Consider the following 16621-nt stretch of genomic DNA (forward strand, 5'->3'; position numbering starts at 1 on the left):
TCTTTTATTTTATTTTTATTTTAGAGAGAGAGAGAGAAAACACAAGTAGGGGAGAGAGGCAGAGGGTGAGAGAGAGAATCTCAAGCAGACTGGAGGCTGACGCAGGGCTTGATCCCACAACTCTGGGATCATGACCTGAGTCAAAATCAAGAGTCAGACACTCAACCAACTGAGCCACCCAGACGCCCCCTATGAATATATTTGAAACAAAGACCCACTTGTGTGTACAGTGGTAATATGTATTAGAATGTCACTTTCTGATTTATAATAGAAAAATAAAAGTAAAGACACCCTATATGTTTGTTGAGTAGGTAAGGAATTTGAAATGTGTTGCGTCCGAATGATGAAATGTTAGAAACAGCTGAAAAAAATGTGGAAGATTCCCAAGGAAGATGTAAGACATAGTTATTAAAAATAATACTGGAAGAATGGGTATAGTATAATTAAGAATACATGAAAATGGTATTTCTATTGTGAATGGGTATGTATGTTCAGTGATTGAAGGGGTACTAGGAGAAATGGGCAAAGTACAATTGGCTTTTCATAAAATATTTCTATATGTATGTGTGTTAGTTCTCAGCAACAGGATTGAAAGGGCATACAACAGAATTTTGACATATGTTGTCTTTCAAATGGGAACTCAGACTGGAGAAGTGAGAGGGACTTTGATCTTTTATACCTGCTGCTTAAATATTCTCCAATAAGGATATATTCATGAATTGTTGCATAAAGAAAAGGAATAGTTAAGAGGAAATGAAAATGAAGTCAGTAAAAAGAGGTTTTCATAGTGATGAACAATAATAATATGAGAAATAAGGCTTTACCTGTTGGTTAAAAACCTTAATTACTGGTATGAAAGCTATGCTATTAAATACAGAACTCTATCTTGAAATGATTTAAAATACAGCCTCTCTTATCTGAATGTCTGGGTTCAAATCTAAGACAGTTCAGCTGTGTGAAATGGCCAACATTTGTGTATGTAATAAATTCCAACTGATAGCATCTTACAAATAATAAGAGATAACGGAGGTAAGATGCTCAGTCTGGTTTCTGATACATTGAGTACATTTTCTAAAAATATTAGCCATTATTCTTGGAAATGAAGTTTATGAAACAAAACCAAGAGGATTTGCTTTAGCCATCTCTGGATATGTTTTTAATGATATGTTTTCAATCAAAATCCATGTTATTTTTGTAGTGGGTCAACAACAGTGCACAGATAGATATTTGGCTGTGTGAAAGTGATGTATTCAAGATGATGTTTTTGTGAAATTCTCCCTCTGCCTTTTAGCAGCTGTCTTAGTATCAGGCAGTTCTACACATTATAGGTATACTATAGTAGTATAGTATACGGTTTGCTTCTGGGACTACAGACTTTGCAACAGAACAAATTTCATCAGTTGCTTCCTGCATTTTTATACACATGCAATACATTATCTCTAATAACGTAGCTCTAGAGAGGGGTCAGTGGCCATTGAAACGAATGCTCGTTAACACCAGCATTCTTCACAGAACTAGAGCAAACAATCCTAAAATTTGTATAGAACCAGAAAAGACCCCGAAAAGCCAAAATTATGTTGAAAAAGAAAACTCATTATCAGTTTTTCTGTGTCAGCTTTATGTGGAAACAGACGACGTCCAAACTGAAGCCTAACAGTCTCTCTATCAGCTGGGCAACCCTAACAAACATGAGGCAGAAGTGTTCAAGGATGTATCTTGTGGGTACATTTCCATCACTCCTGGAAAAGCAGTTGCTGAAAGACATTCTGGCTGAAGAAAATCAGGAAACCAAATAGAAAGCTATTTTTGATTCAGAAAAGAGAAAAATACAAGTAATGACAGACAGTGAAAGGAGAGATAATAGAAGCAGGTGAAACAGAAGGGGCTTTAGAGTAGGTGTAGACTTCTTTTGTAGGACAGTAACTTAAAAGACTTAATATTCGAAATTTATTAAAATAAACATTGCTTTTGTTTATGCAAAAATTTCTTTCCATCTTAAAGTTCTAACCTTTGTAAAAGCCATTCTCACTGGCAGTAAAAATATCTGTTTACTGTCACTACCACTGATTAAAGAAAACATAGCTCTAGTATAATTAAAGGAAGTGTGTACATATTAACATTTCATTTCTCTTACTGCTGTTTCCCCAGCCATTATTTTAAAACCTATTTTTTTTAATGGTAAATGTGGATAGAGCCTTTTAATTAACTAATGTTTAAAAGTAGGAAATCATGAATCTTCCCCAGATATGCTAGATTCTGATCGGGAGAATATACCCTAATTGACCTGCTTTTCTTTTTCAGGATGTAGAAGAAATTTGAAATGCATGCCCCTGAAAAAGGCACAGATTTGAAATAGAACACCTGCTAAGCCCTTGTTTTCTTCTAATCAGTAGTTGCTGATTGAGAAAATTACGCACACACAATATGTACGTATTATGTGTTAAAAATATTCAAGATAATTTACTTTTACTTATCCATACTGAATTTAGTTACCATGTTTTTTAGTTGCTTGAAATATAGGCAAGTTTATTATCTTGAGGTATTTACATTTTTCTTTATTTTATATTCTACCAAAGCAAAAACTTATTTGGAAACATACTGTATAATTCCAATAAAAAACTTGTCATTCAGTCCTATTGTTTATATTTGTTACAATTATCCACTTAATAACTGTAGTTTTATATAACTGCCTCAGTGTCTTGCAATCTCTTATCTTAATCATACTCAACATTCAACAAACCTTTGCTGAATGACAATCAGAAAGAACTATGGTACATTTAAACTGGTTTTAGGCTATTCTGTTAATTTCATTTTTCATGTAATTTTTGTAATAGACACCTACTGCTAGAATATTTCCATCGGCAGAGAAAACTGAAATGACCCTGTGTTCTGCTAGTCCCTGTCTCCTTCCTACACAAGTAAACACTATTTATACAATCTAAATTAAGGACCCACATTTTCAAAAAATTCTGATCATGAAGAACGGCAGAATGAGTTCTTTTCAAGCCAGAAAATGAGATTGAGTAGTAGAGTCCAGGACCTCTAACTTTGAGCTCATCATCCCATCTGGGACAACCTGGTAAATTCCTTTAACTGCCAGGCTAGGGAATGAGGACGTCATATAACTTACTTACAAGTCCTAGGCCATGGAGAGCTTTATAAATTAAAATGAACACCTAGAATGACTGTTGGAAGCCAGAGCTATGCACAGAGCATCCGTATAATGTGCTCTGTGTGGTTGGCATTGCTAAACAGACAAGCTGTCACATTCTGTACTAGCTGAATATTCCAGGGCTTTTCCTCTGTCAACCAAGGTAGAGGACATGGCAGTAGTCAAACCTTGAGGTGACAAAAACCTAAAGTAGTGTGGTGAGCCCTGTATTATAGAGAGAAATTTACAAGTGTAGGTGGGGAGGAGCATCTCTTGCCACAGCACCTATATCATAATCCAAATGCATCCTTAGACTGAGAACATCACTATTAAAATAAAGGCACATTCTGTAATGACAGGAATTACATTCAGCAAAACTAGATCTTAAACACACACACACACACACACATGCACACATGTCTAGAATGGGCCATCTTACATATTTTAAAACAAAATAAAAAATGAGTATTTCTAATTCTGCAATCATTTAGTAGAAGAACACAACACCATATTTTGAAATCCAATGAATAATGTTACCATGAATTTATTAATAGGCTACATGAATGAATACATTTCAACTTATTAAAAAGGATCATAGTAAATTTTATTTATTTAGAAAAAAATTTAGTTTTTCCTGCTTTTTCTAAAAAAAGAAGAAATAATTTGTTTTTAATTTTTATAAATTAGAAGCAAAGAAAGAATGATAGTTCTTAGATAGCCCGCCTTTGGTTTTAGGATAGTCTATGAATTGTGGCTATTTGGTGCCACCTAGTGTCAGAGGCCTTTTAAAATACATTTAAGTTACCTTTGCTTTTAGAAAATTTGTGATGAAAAATAATTTATAGATGGCTGGATTGTCACCTGAAAGATATAAAAATTAAAATAAAATTTATTTGGCACTTATTAAACATTATCTAATATTGTCTCTTACTCTCAACTGTAGAGAGGCTTTTGGTTTGACAAAAAAATGTTTTACGACTCTAAAATAGAGATCTGGAATTGAGAGTGTTTAACTCTATTGTATTTTTTATTTTTTGTCGGGCTGGTTTGTTGGTTTCTGAAGTCAAGTTTATATATCTAGGATTGGTATAAACAGAGATGATATTCCATCTGGAAATTAATTATCATTAATTATAACATTACCAACGTAATAAAAGATATAATCATATTTTGTGGGCAAAGTGAAACCTTATAGCATATAGAAGGTTTAAGGTTGATAGATAATTGTTTTCAGAATTAAGGAATGATGGAGATTTGAATTTGAGTAGTCACATCATCATAACATCCTGTACCTTTTTACAGAGAACCCATTCTACTCACAGCATCCAGAAGTAGATGCACAAGGCAAGTGGCCATCCCTGGGGTACAGTTGATTGGATATGAATGGAATGGAATGACCAGAATGGAAGTATTTTGATTCTCTCTTGTGATCATTCGGGATGGTGGCACTGTGGGGCTTATGAACAAAGGTAAGGGTTTAATGTGAAGATTCATGATAAGCCACGGTTGATGCCAATACAATGCAACATTAAAACCATTTTCAAGTTATAGAATCTACACAGAAACAGAATAAGCCAGTTTTAGAGAAATCAGAATAGTAGAGACATATGCAGGGAAACCAAACATGAGAGACCCTATATGTTATAAGAGAAAAGAGGGATCTTAATTCTTGACTTACAGTTCCAGCCTTCCCATGCCCAAGCTTCTACCTTGCTTTTTTGCCCTTTCTTAATAATACCCTCAATAATACCTGATAATGCCTTCAAATAACTTCCTTTTACTTGACCTAGGAGTTTTTGATCCTTTCAACCAAATGATCCAACACTATAAAGTTATGTTTCAAATTTGGTGAAATAGGTTTCATCAGATGGGAATGACATCTTTTCTAAAATACCTGTGAATATCAGATACCACTAGGAAATTATACAATGTTTGACTGAAATTTTAATTTTTTACTGAATTTCTACACCTTTAATTGTGGCTTTGATAACATTTGATGACATGTACTTTTTCTCCTAGATTTTCCTTTCCCTTCCTCCAATTCTAACCTAACTTGCTGCCTCATAAGAGAGGTAGAGGGTGAGTATAAACACTGCTGTTGCTGACTTGGGTTCCCAGAAGCCCTGGACTGGACTGTGTTTGAATGGGGGTATGGGTTTAGGATTTTATAGCACAAGCCCCCGTCTTGGCAAAACTTGAAGTGTGAAAGACTTTATCTAGTCTAGAAAAACTGATATTGAAAGTGGAGAAGAGAGAGGCTTGTGGACCTCTCCTGAAGACAGAGAGGCAGTGAGGCCCTGCTTATTGAAAACAAATCTGGGGGAGGAGATGGGACAGGGTGATAAGACCCCAAGAAGGAAATAACTGTATAGTAATAGTATAGACAGAGGGGACCACACACAGCCATAAAATGTCTTCCTGCCTCCATAATACTTCAAAAGAAGCAGCAAAGGGCTCTGAGAGGTACAGGGCCACGTGGCCAGCCCTAAAGACCTGGACTGATGGCTGTAGCCAGAGGACCTCTTTCTTCCATCCTTGATCCTGTGTAAAAACCTAGAACTGGTCCACCACCCTGGAAGGATTCCAGGAAGGGCTGATGTTAAGTCTTCAAGATCTAAGCAGAAGGGGGCTAGGAGCTAGAAAATAAGTTTTTACGTAAAACAATAGTCTTGGACTCCTTGGTGCATGAATTGAGATCCCACATTATAATTCTAAAATATAAAGTGTTCCATTCTTGTTTCACATTAACTAATATTTAAGTTAATTTCACGAACTTGTATGGAAAGACTTTATTCTCTGTATTTAAGGGTATCTCTAAACACTAGCTTCTTTAGCATCACCCAAGTGTTTATCAAATAAATATAGATTCCAAGACTGCTCCCCAGGCATACCATTTCCCCATCGTAGGGGCTTAGGGGAAACCTTTTAAAAGAAGTGCCCCAGATTTTCTGAATTGTAACAAACCTGGGAACCAATGCTTAGCTGAGTGTAGCCTTTAAGAATCACTCCACAGTTAAACCAGTCTTTACTATTTAAACCTCTTTTGGTTAAATATGTTCATTTGGAGGACTTTTTATACAAGAGAATAAAAATTGTTATTTTCACCAAATTAACTTTAAAATCACTGTGTAAATCATGTGTTCGTAATCTCAATTATTATAGGTAACAGTTATAGGGCTACATGGACTTCTCTGACATACAACACTTTCTGAACTAGAGAAAAACCATTTGAAACACTTAAGCAGAGCAGGTTTAGATTTCTCCTTAGTTGTGAGTTTTCCCTTTCAACCTATCATTAACCTTGTCCCAAGCTTGAGATTTGAATGGCAGGAAAGATGGGGTATTGGTTATCCATGGTTCTAGCACTTTCTACCACTTACCTTTCAGTATTGTGGGTAAGAATAAGACTACACAAATGATTTCAGGGGTACTACTGGCTCAAGCATATGTTTGGCACCAGAATATCAAAATATATACCTTAATTTTTTTATCATAAATTACTAAATTAAGATAAATTTTTACCCCTGGAGAGCACAAGTTAGGAAAAGAAGGAAAAAGAAAATAAGCTAGTACCCCCCACCCCCATTATTGGCTCATGGAATATAAACTAAAAGTACAGCATAAGAACATTTTAGGATCAACGTACAGGAGTGGATGGGTCCTGATATGAGTCATTTCCCTTGGCAGGGTGGGTGGTTACTGCTGGCAATGATCTCAGAGTAGACTGCTCACAGCCCAGGCACAATGCAAAGCTGACTTAATACAGAACATAGATAACAAATGGGGACAGAAAGCAGCCTTTCAAAGTTTTGCTCCTAATCACAGGGACTGGGTCTTCTCATGCTGTATTTGTAACATCTGTAAGGTACCCAATAAAAGTCTACTGAATGAAGTTGAATATGGGAGCTCCCAGGAGAGCTCACCTCCCTGTGCCTGAGGTGAGAAGAAAGTATCAGTAGTTCTGGGACTCTGCTCCTGCTTCCAATATTCATCCAACAACTTTTGCTTTCTTTTATGTGTCAGTTTAGTTCATGTTCATATCATTTTATTGAGAATCTAGTCATTATCTAGGCACTTGAGATACAAAGATGAAAAATCCAGTTTCTGTCCCCAAAACAAACATCACCAAAAGTCTCCAATATAACTTTATGCATACCATGCCGGAGTGATACACAAAGTACTTTGGATGCGTACAGAAGGGCCACTAAGCCAACTTGAGATTTTTGGGAAATTATTTGGAAATGATGGCAAAGAGAAGTGAGTTATGGAATTGATCTGGAAAAGATAGGAGCTGGACCCATGTAAGGCATCTCTAGGACATAGGTCTATGCAGGGCACAGGGTGGAAATCTGACCCTGTGCAATCTAGGTGAGGAACACTCAAGCTAGTGCAGGTGACAAATGATGAGGGCTCAAGTCACCAGTAATAAAAATGGGAAGGTGGATCTCAGAAAAATTTAGAAGGCAAAACTGGTAGACCTTAGTAGTTGGCTGGATATTGGGAGGAGAGTGGGGATATCTCAGGATGTCTTATGATTCTGCCTTACAGAGATGGGAAATACTTGAGGACAAGAGAGAGATTTAAGGCCCAGACAAGAAGGCATATTAGATGAACCGCATGCAAGGTGCCTAAGGGCTACAAAAGCAAGGAACTGGATACAAAGGTCTAAAGTTCCAAATAGATGTCAGGGCTTCAGGTACACATTTGGAGATTTTAAGTAAAAAAAAATCATGAGAGAGGAGGAGTTCATTCAAAGAAATTCAGAATGAGAAGAGCAGTGGGCAAAGGGGCAACATCTCAGTTTTCAGGAAAGTAGCTATAGGGTGAGAGGTCACGTACCTGCCTGCAAGGGTAATGAGATTCTCTTGGTCAGTGTTGGAGGTGGTTTCGGTCTGTACTTGCTCACTGTCTGCCTGCTTCTCTTGAACTCATTGGCGCCCCAGGCACCCTCGAGCTGCCAGGACGTGGTCTGGACCACCTAGGCTGAGTCTCAGCTTTATTTGTGCGACCACTGGTTTCAGTCTCTTGACTTCCTAGATGTGGGCAGAATTGCAGGAGCCCGGGCTTCCCTGAAAAACACAGGGAAAGACACATGGTGAAATACAGTGTTTTGTAAACTTTTTCTTTTTAATCAGTGGGATCACTGATTCAAATGAACTCTGATAGATGAGAGATACCCCAGGGCTGTTGTGATTAAAGCCAAGTGTTTGTCCCAGAACAATGCTTTCTCAGATCTGCCCTCTGGTCCCTGAAGCAGCCCCTTAGGCATCTCCTCAGAACCCTTGTAAGGTAAACAGCAAGCCCTTTCTGGAAACACGGGTTTAAACCCTGATTCTGTGGCTCAAAGGTTATTTGTCTTTGGACTGATTGCTCAGTTTTTGTGATTCTTATATTCCTCAGCTATAAAATATAATTACTTCGTGGGCTTGTTAGCATCAGATGAGATAATGTGTCAATGCAAAGCTCAAAGGTCAAAGTAGTCTCAATAAATGTTACTTTTCTTCCTTGCACCATGTCTAGGCCCCAGTGGACAATTTATGGAATCAAAATAAAATCATTGAGTCTTAGAATGGAAAAGGGTTGAGAGTTTTCTAGTCCAACCTCCCCAGGGAGCTCCTGCCAAAATGTCCACATCAGATGGTCCTTTAGTAACTGCCTGGAAAGTGCACAGACAGTGGGAGATTTGTGCGTACGTGCGATAGATTCTGTTTTACTGATGTATGCCTCAGACTGAGTCCAATATTTGACCCATTATTCTAAATTTTATTTTTCAGAACAATACACGCAGTCATTCAAGTTTTAAAGCCAGATTATCAAACATTGTATAAGTTGTGATCCTGTTTTGGTTAAAAGTTATATAAACATACATATGTATGAATATGTTTACAGACCATCTGTAGGATTTATATAAAAATTTAATAGTGGCTGTATATTGTATTACAGAAACAGTTTTTCTTGATAAGAAATTCTATATTAGGTGCGCCTGGGTGGCTCAGTCAGTTAAGCGTCTGACTGTGGCTTAGGTCATGATCTCACAGTCTATGAGTTTGAGCCCTGTGTTGGGCTCTCTACTGACAGCTCAGAGCCTGGAGCCTGCTTCGGATTCTGTGTCTCCCCTTTTCTCTGCTCCTCCCCTGCTCCCATTCTGTCTCTCTTTCTCTCAAAAAGAAATAAACATTAAAAAATAATTTTTAAAAATCTGTATTAAATGCTTTTTCCCCTCTCAATTAGCATGTGCTTTCAAAGATATGATTTTTTTTTACCTTTTTTTTTACCTCTGGTCTTGAGCCTCTTAACTATGCTTAAGGACAGATAGAGGAGATGCTATCTCCATTCTTCACCAGCATGTGAGTGTGTGCACATATACACACCCACACATGCGCGCGCGCACACACACACACACACACACACACACACACTCCTGGAATCAGAGGGATGGAATGATTTTCTGGGAGTGATTTTCTAAGGTTTATTGGGAATGGTGGAATAAGAATTAACCTCAGGTTTTCCCTTTTTCTTCCCACTGCACCTTTTATGTTTGTTTTTGTCTCTTTTTAGTCTAAATGTTCCACTTACCTCAGCTCTGTCACTTTTGACATAAACCTCAGACTTCCTATCATTCAAGTCATTCTTTTCTGAATGCATTCTTGACTTAAAATCCTAATTAACATGAGGTGTATAGGAGTGTGTGTAATATTCAGGTGTAATCTGAAAAACACATAAAGGAATGTATTACCTTCCTTGATTAGGACATTATTAAACCAAGATATAACACTTTTATTAAATATGTATGCATTTCAGCTAATTTTAAAATAATATTTTATATTTCCATTATAAGTATAATATATGTTCACTATGGGACATTTCATAAGTAGAGAGAAAGAATTTTAAAAAGTCACTCCTATAACACCCATAGTTTTTCTAAGCAAAAATAAGTTCTCTAAATATTTTATGTCTCATCCTATCAGAAAGAAAACTCTTTGGGGGCAGGATTTTTATTTCTTGTGTTCAGCACTCATTTTGTGCCTAGATTAGTACCTGGACTATATTAATGGGCATGTATTCAAACTTTGTTGAAGCAGGGAATAAAATATTTATGTATATACATTTATATTTTTGAGTACATAATAGAATCAGTAAAAGTTTGTATCTTCATTTTTTTAGTTCATATTAGGTTGTTGAAAGCATTTGAATTTTTTGAAAATGTTTATTTATTTATTTTGAGAGAGAGAGACAACAAGCAGGGGAGGGGCAGAGAGAGAGGGAGAGAGAACCCCAAGCAGGCTCCTCTCTGTCAGTGCAGAGCCCATCACAGAGTCAGATTCAGAGCCCGAGGCAGGGCTCCGTCTCATGAACTGTGAAATCATGACCTGAGCTGAAAGCAAGAGTCCGATGCTTAACTGACCGGGCCGGCCATGTGCCCCGCATTTCTGTGTTATAATAAATTCTTCCTAACTACCATCATGATTGCATAATGCTCTGTGGAGTGTATATGCTGACTTTTGAGAGGCCACTTAAGTGCTTTTCATGTTTTGTTGCAATGACCAATAATGCTGTTGCAAACATCTCTTTGTACGTGTTTTTGTAATTTTTGAGAAATATCTTGCATAGGCCTTTCCAAAGTGAAATTCTTGATTCGAAGATGTGAAGGGTTCAAAATAAACACTCTTCTCCCCTTCTCTCTCTGTTATTTAGAATTTGAGTACATGTTGAATGTGTGGTCAACCACTGTCATTGAACTTACAATTTTTTTTCACTTCAAAATCTCCATAGACACCAATTCATGCATTTTAGGTGTGTTTTCAGGCAGGTATGAATCCACGTGACTGCAAAGTCCGTGGCTACCTTTCTTCGCCCTGCCCGGTGCCAACCACTTATTTCTTCCTGGTCAGTTGAGTGGTGGGCACACTTGTTGCCTCCACCTTCTGAGAGATGAAATTGTCAGCAAGACAAGTCAAGACTCTGTCTGATGCTCAGCTTTTTAGTATAATGAGATTTCTAGCAGATGTCTTTATAGTGGAAGTGCCCCCATTACTGTTATATCTTTTCTCTGTGACAGATTTTTAATCTGTGTTAGGAAAAGTGATGTCCATATCTTTTATCAGACTGGGCAGTCTTAATTTTCTCTTTTTTCAGATGGTTTCATCTTTCCCTGCCCATAGATATCCGTATAGAAGCTATCTTGTTAAAAACAAACACACAAACAAACAAACATTTTCTATAAAAACAAGGACATAATGCCTGTTTAGGCCTAATTTTACAGGTTGTGCACATCAACTGTAGAAAGCCTAGAAAATGATACAAAGTATAAAGAAGAAAGTGCGAAAAAACCCATAATCCCGCAATTTTATGGGATAGTACTTGCTAATATTTTGCCATATTTCTTCTAGATTTGCTTCTGTGTATGAGTACGTGTGTGTTAGATGTAACTGGAAGAGGACTATAAATTTAACTCTTATCCTGAGATTATATTTAACATATTATAAGCATTTTCTTTTTTCTTTTTTTAAAAGTTTATTTATTTGTTTTTGAGACAGACAGAGAGTGGGAGCAGAGTAGAGGGCAGAGAGAGGGGGAGAGAGAGAGAATCCCAAGCAGGCTCTGCACTAACAGTGCAGAGCCCAACTCTGGGCTAGAATTCCCTGTGAGATCATGACCTGAGCCAAAATCAAGGGTCAGATGCTTAACTAACCAAGCCACCCGCACACCCCAGCATTTTCTTTTGGCTTTAAAAACTTAAAAAAAAAAAAAGTTAGCTTAATGATTATGTAAGTTTTATCTTGGAAGCAGGCTATAGCTAATTTAATCATGTTCCTGTATTTTTCATGTTTCCATTTGTCTCTGATAAAGATAACACCTCCATGAGCATCCTAGTAAATAAATATTCACATATACACTTGTGGTGACTTCCCCCAGAGAGATTCCTCCATGTGGGTTTGCCTGGAGAATGTGCCATGATCACTTCAGGCTGTGTTCAGTGGATCCTGTGTTCCTACCCCTTTGCCAACACTCAGCTTTTGTAATCTTTGCTCATTTTATAGGTGAGATCGAAGGCGTACCGTTTTAATAGTCACTACACTATTTGTGAGGATGAATTCTCTCATCTTTTGGCCCATTTTTCTTCTTTCTTAACTTGAGATTCATTATCTTTACTGTGCTTGTTCTCCCCATGTAGGAACTTGCTATATCCTTCCGTTATTTATAGCTTTTTTGAATAAATTGATAGTTTTTAAGTTGATCTTTATCTTATCCCATTAATTCATGCCTGGTGTAAAAAGTCCAATTGTATTATAAGGTTGATCACCAAAAGCAGCAGTCCTCAGCTCACTCATACCCAGAGTCAATTCCCCTTTATCAGAGGCATCCATGTTCACATCTCATAGCTCTGTCATCTGTTTTCTTCCATTTTTCTGAATAATATGCTAAGACAGCTATTTAAAATATTTAAAATTCAGACATTATTGACTTGCCATTATGAGGTTAGCTATCTTCTACACTCCCCACCAATGCATATTTGTTCTCCATCCCACCTCTCAAATACAGTTATACCACGGTTTGGGCTAGAATCAGTACATGTTTTCACTAGTATGGCTATATACATATTGCTCATAGTTATGTTCTTGTACAAGTTACATTTTCCTGTTTGTTTGATTTTTGCTTGTTTAGGTTCACGTTGTGCATCACTAACTTGTTCTCAAATCATCTGGAGCTACCGAACTCTTGTCTATATGATCAAACACACCCGATAATTGTTTATCTCCGTTCTCTTGGTGGCGTCCTTTGAGGGACCTCCTGGTCTCATGCTCCAATCAGAAGTATTCATTCTCTGGTCCTGCTACATGTCTGTCACCCAGAGGACCTTTTGTCCCTCTCTTGCCTGGAATTCCATCTTTCTTTCTTGATTTACCTCCTTCAGCAGTTTCCAAGAGGCCAGTGTATAGGATATGAATTTTTTGTGATCATCTATACTGTTGAATTCACTCTTATATTTGAGAATTGTTTTTTTTTAAGTTTATTTATTTCTGAAAGAGAGAGAAAGAAAAAGAGAGAGAGAGAGAGAGAGAGACAAAGTATGAGCAGGGGAGGGGCAGAGAGAGGGAGATACAGAATATGAAGCAGGCTCCAGGCACAGAGTCCTATGCGAGGCTTGAACTCACAAACCGTAAGGTCATTGCCTGAGATGAAGTCTGTTGCTTAACTGACTGAGACATCCAGGTGCCCCAAGAATTGTTTGTTGTTCTTTTTCTTTAATTTTTTTAATGTTTATTATTTGAGAGAGAGAGACAGAGAGCAAGCAAGGAAGGGGCAGAGAGAGAGGGAGACACGGAATCGGAAACAGGCTCCAGGCTCTGAGCTGCCTGCACAGAGCCTGACGCAGGGCTCAAACCCACAGACCGTGAGATCATGACTTGAGCCGAAGTCGGCAGCCCAACCGACTGAGCCACCCAGGAGCCCCGTTTGTTTTTTTAATATAACGCTCTTTTGGAAATCATATACCCTCAGAATTGAAAAAAAAAAAAAAAAAAAAAAGGCCCCATTGTGATCCAGGATTGCTACTGAGAAGTCTGTCATGTTTCTATTCCTATTTTTTTATATTCGACCTGTATTTTTCCTCTGCAGGTAAGTTCTAAAATCTATACTTTACTCCCAGTGTTCTGATATTTCATCCTTTATTTTTGGTATGGTAAATCAACCACTCCTTCAATGGTTCCTGGAATTCTGTGTCTTTAACAACTCCAGAAAGTAAATGTCCTATGTTCTTCCAGGTGGGAAGGACCAGTCATCTCCCCAAGGACCACTTGGTGGTGGTTGTGGGGGCAGGTGGGGGGGGGGAATGCTGATTTCTTCTGAATTTTATTCATTTGTTTGTTGATTCTTTCACTTATTTGTTCAGTCATTCATTTTTGCGTTCAACAAACACATAAGTATTGGCAATGTGGCAAGCAGAACCTGGCAATGCAGATACAGAGACACATGTTTTCTGCACTTGTGGAGTTTATAGTCAGTCTGGTTCCTTTTACTTCAAAAAAAAATGTTTATTTATTTTGAGAGAAAGGGGAGAGGGAGGGGCAGAGAGAGAGGGAGAGAGAGAATCCCAAACAGGCTCTGTGCTGAGCCCTGACATGGGGCTCGATCTCATGATCCATAAAATCATGACCTGAGCCAAAATCAAGAGATGGACACTTCAATGACTGAGCCACCCAGGCTCTGCTCCTTTTATTAGCATTCTGATTATGTTTTTCTGTGCTATTACTCAACGATTGCATCCTAATATATGCCTACGTTTTGATATTAGTTTTAACTTTACTCCAACCACTTGGTGCATCTTACTTTTTTCCATAACCTGATTTAACATTTATCGGTAGCACACTGTGCACATTCAGTGCTTGGGATCAGGGATACACAGGGGAGCGAGGATGAAATCTCTGCCTATATATTGCTCTTTGGTTCTCTGTGTTTGCCTCTCCTGTGCGTCAGAGGCTGAGAGAACTCTGCAAGAGATTTCCTTTCCTCCAGGGCCGCTGAAAGTGAGCAAAGAGCAAATCTCTTCTTCTCTTAGATTCATAATCTTTGATGGGATTTTATTAACTCAGCCCTCTCCGATCCCAGGATTCCACCTGAGGGGGTCCTTTATTCCTCATCCTTCCCTGACCAGGTGCGTATGGAGTGTGTTAGTGGTGCTCAGAAGGTGGGAAGAAGGATGGATGCCACCATAAACATAAAAATCTCCTTAGTGCTGAGGCAACTTAAGAAGGCAGACATTTGATAACTTAGCTCTCTATTCTCCCTTGAGATAACACAGGTCAGGTTCAACCATGACCATGGGCAGTGTCCCAGGGCAAAAGTCATTGTCAATATCATTAATCAATGACATTCCATTTTTCTCTTTCAATCACTCTCTCCATTTTTTGGCAGTAGAATTGAAACATGTTTGTCAATTACTTTACCAGCTCTGACCTTTGCAATTAAAACAGCGCTACAAAACTTTCTCTGATTCTTGCATTTTCATTCTTTCTTACATGCATAGAAGTTTTGGGGATTCTTGAATTCTTCTTGCCTACCAAAATTTAGAATGTTTTCTCAGAGAATTCTTTTGCATATGTGTTTCAAAGGCCATCTGAGTTAGGACGATCTCATACCACAATTTGTGATCATCTCCAAACCAAAGACCTGAGACAGAATATATTCATTCTCATCACAGTTCATACAATACACATTTAAAATAATTTATTTATATCTGCCAACATTTTTGTTTCTTGTAGAGTGTTTATTTTTTATAGGGTTAACAGTTCAGAAAATTTTTAATTTCACCCTCTTATGTAAATGAATTACATAATTGATTAAATCATATTCAGCATCAACACTCATATTTTCAACTATTTTCAACTTTAGTCTTTTAAAATCCCTTCTTTCATCATGGATCTACAATGGGTTCATCAAAAAATAACAAAAATGCCAAAGAGAACACAAGTAAATTCCAGTTCAAAGTTGTGAGTACTGATACATACTTTGCATATTAAACCAGTGCCAACATTTTTAAAATCCTTTTCTTTTCTTTCTTTTCTTTTTTCTTTTCTTTTCTTTTCTTTTCTTAGAGATAGAGAGAGAGCACAAGCAGGGGAGAGAGAGAGAGAGAGAGAAAGGGAGAGAGAGAATTCCAAGCAGGCTCCATGCTGCCAGCACAGAGCCTGGCATGGGGCTCAAACTCACAAACCAGGAGATCTTGACCTGAGCCAGAATCAAGAGTCAGATACTTAACCAACTGAGCCACCCAGGTGTCCCAAGCCATTGCCAACTTTTGATAGTAAAATCTCCATAGAGATTTTGTGTGTGTGTGTGTGTTTGTCATTTTTTTATTTTTGAAAGACCACACCTGTGTGAGCAGGGGTAGGGACAGGAGAGGGGGCAGAGGAACCAAAGTAGGCTTCGCACTGACAGCACAAAGCCCAACGTGGGGCTTGAACTAAAGAGCCAGAGGAGACGCTCAACCATCTGAGCCACCCAGTGCCCTATAGTGTGTCTTTCTTGGCAGGACTGGGGATCACTTACGGGAGCTTTAAAAAAAAAAAATCTACACCCAATGTGAGACTTTATCTCAGGATGAGTTCAAGTCACAAACTCCATAGAGTTTGTAAGTTTGTAAACAAGGAGATGCTTTTTGCAACCTTGAATTTAGTTTAAGACATGTTTTTAAAAATGGACTTTATGTACCAGTTAAAGAATTTTATATAATGTGAACTAGAATTAGGAGAGTTGAGACAATTTCAATAAAAATTCTTTACAAATTTAAATACGACTGCTTATTTTTACTTAATCTTTTTAAAGTACCTAATTATACAATATGATAGTAATGATTCTATATGCCTAAAGTGTTAAACATCTAAAATGTTAGCATATATGTCATGATAAAACACCCTTTGAAGAGTGCAAACACAGAGAAATTACTTTTATTTTGTTTTTGCATTCCCT

At 37.7% G+C, this 16621-nt stretch overlaps 1 long non-coding RNA gene across 2 annotated transcripts in view; it reads right to left on the reverse strand.

Moving 5' to 3' along the window:
* LOC121028456 (uncharacterized) overlaps nucleotides 1–16621 on the reverse strand; it is a 30638-nt gene that overhangs the window by 5773 nt on the left and 8244 nt on the right. The window contains exons 1-4 of one of the 2 annotated variants that reach the window (XR_005789235.1): nucleotides 10896–11703; nucleotides 9728–9859; nucleotides 7991–8220; nucleotides 4472–4607 (exon numbers count right to left, since the gene is read on the reverse strand). This is a non-coding gene — a long non-coding RNA (uncharacterized LOC121028456). Of the gene's footprint in view, nucleotides 1–4471; nucleotides 4608–7990; nucleotides 8221–9727; nucleotides 9860–10895; nucleotides 11704–16621 lie in introns of those variants that run through there. The other variant, XR_005789234.1, reaches the window with a different exon arrangement.

This window comes from Herpailurus yagouaroundi, unplaced genomic scaffold (genome assembly GCF_014898765.1).
Source record: "Herpailurus yagouaroundi ecotype Mexico unplaced genomic scaffold, PumYag 100, whole genome shotgun sequence".
NCBI classification, from domain to species: domain Eukaryota; kingdom Metazoa; phylum Chordata; class Mammalia; order Carnivora; family Felidae; genus Herpailurus; species Herpailurus yagouaroundi.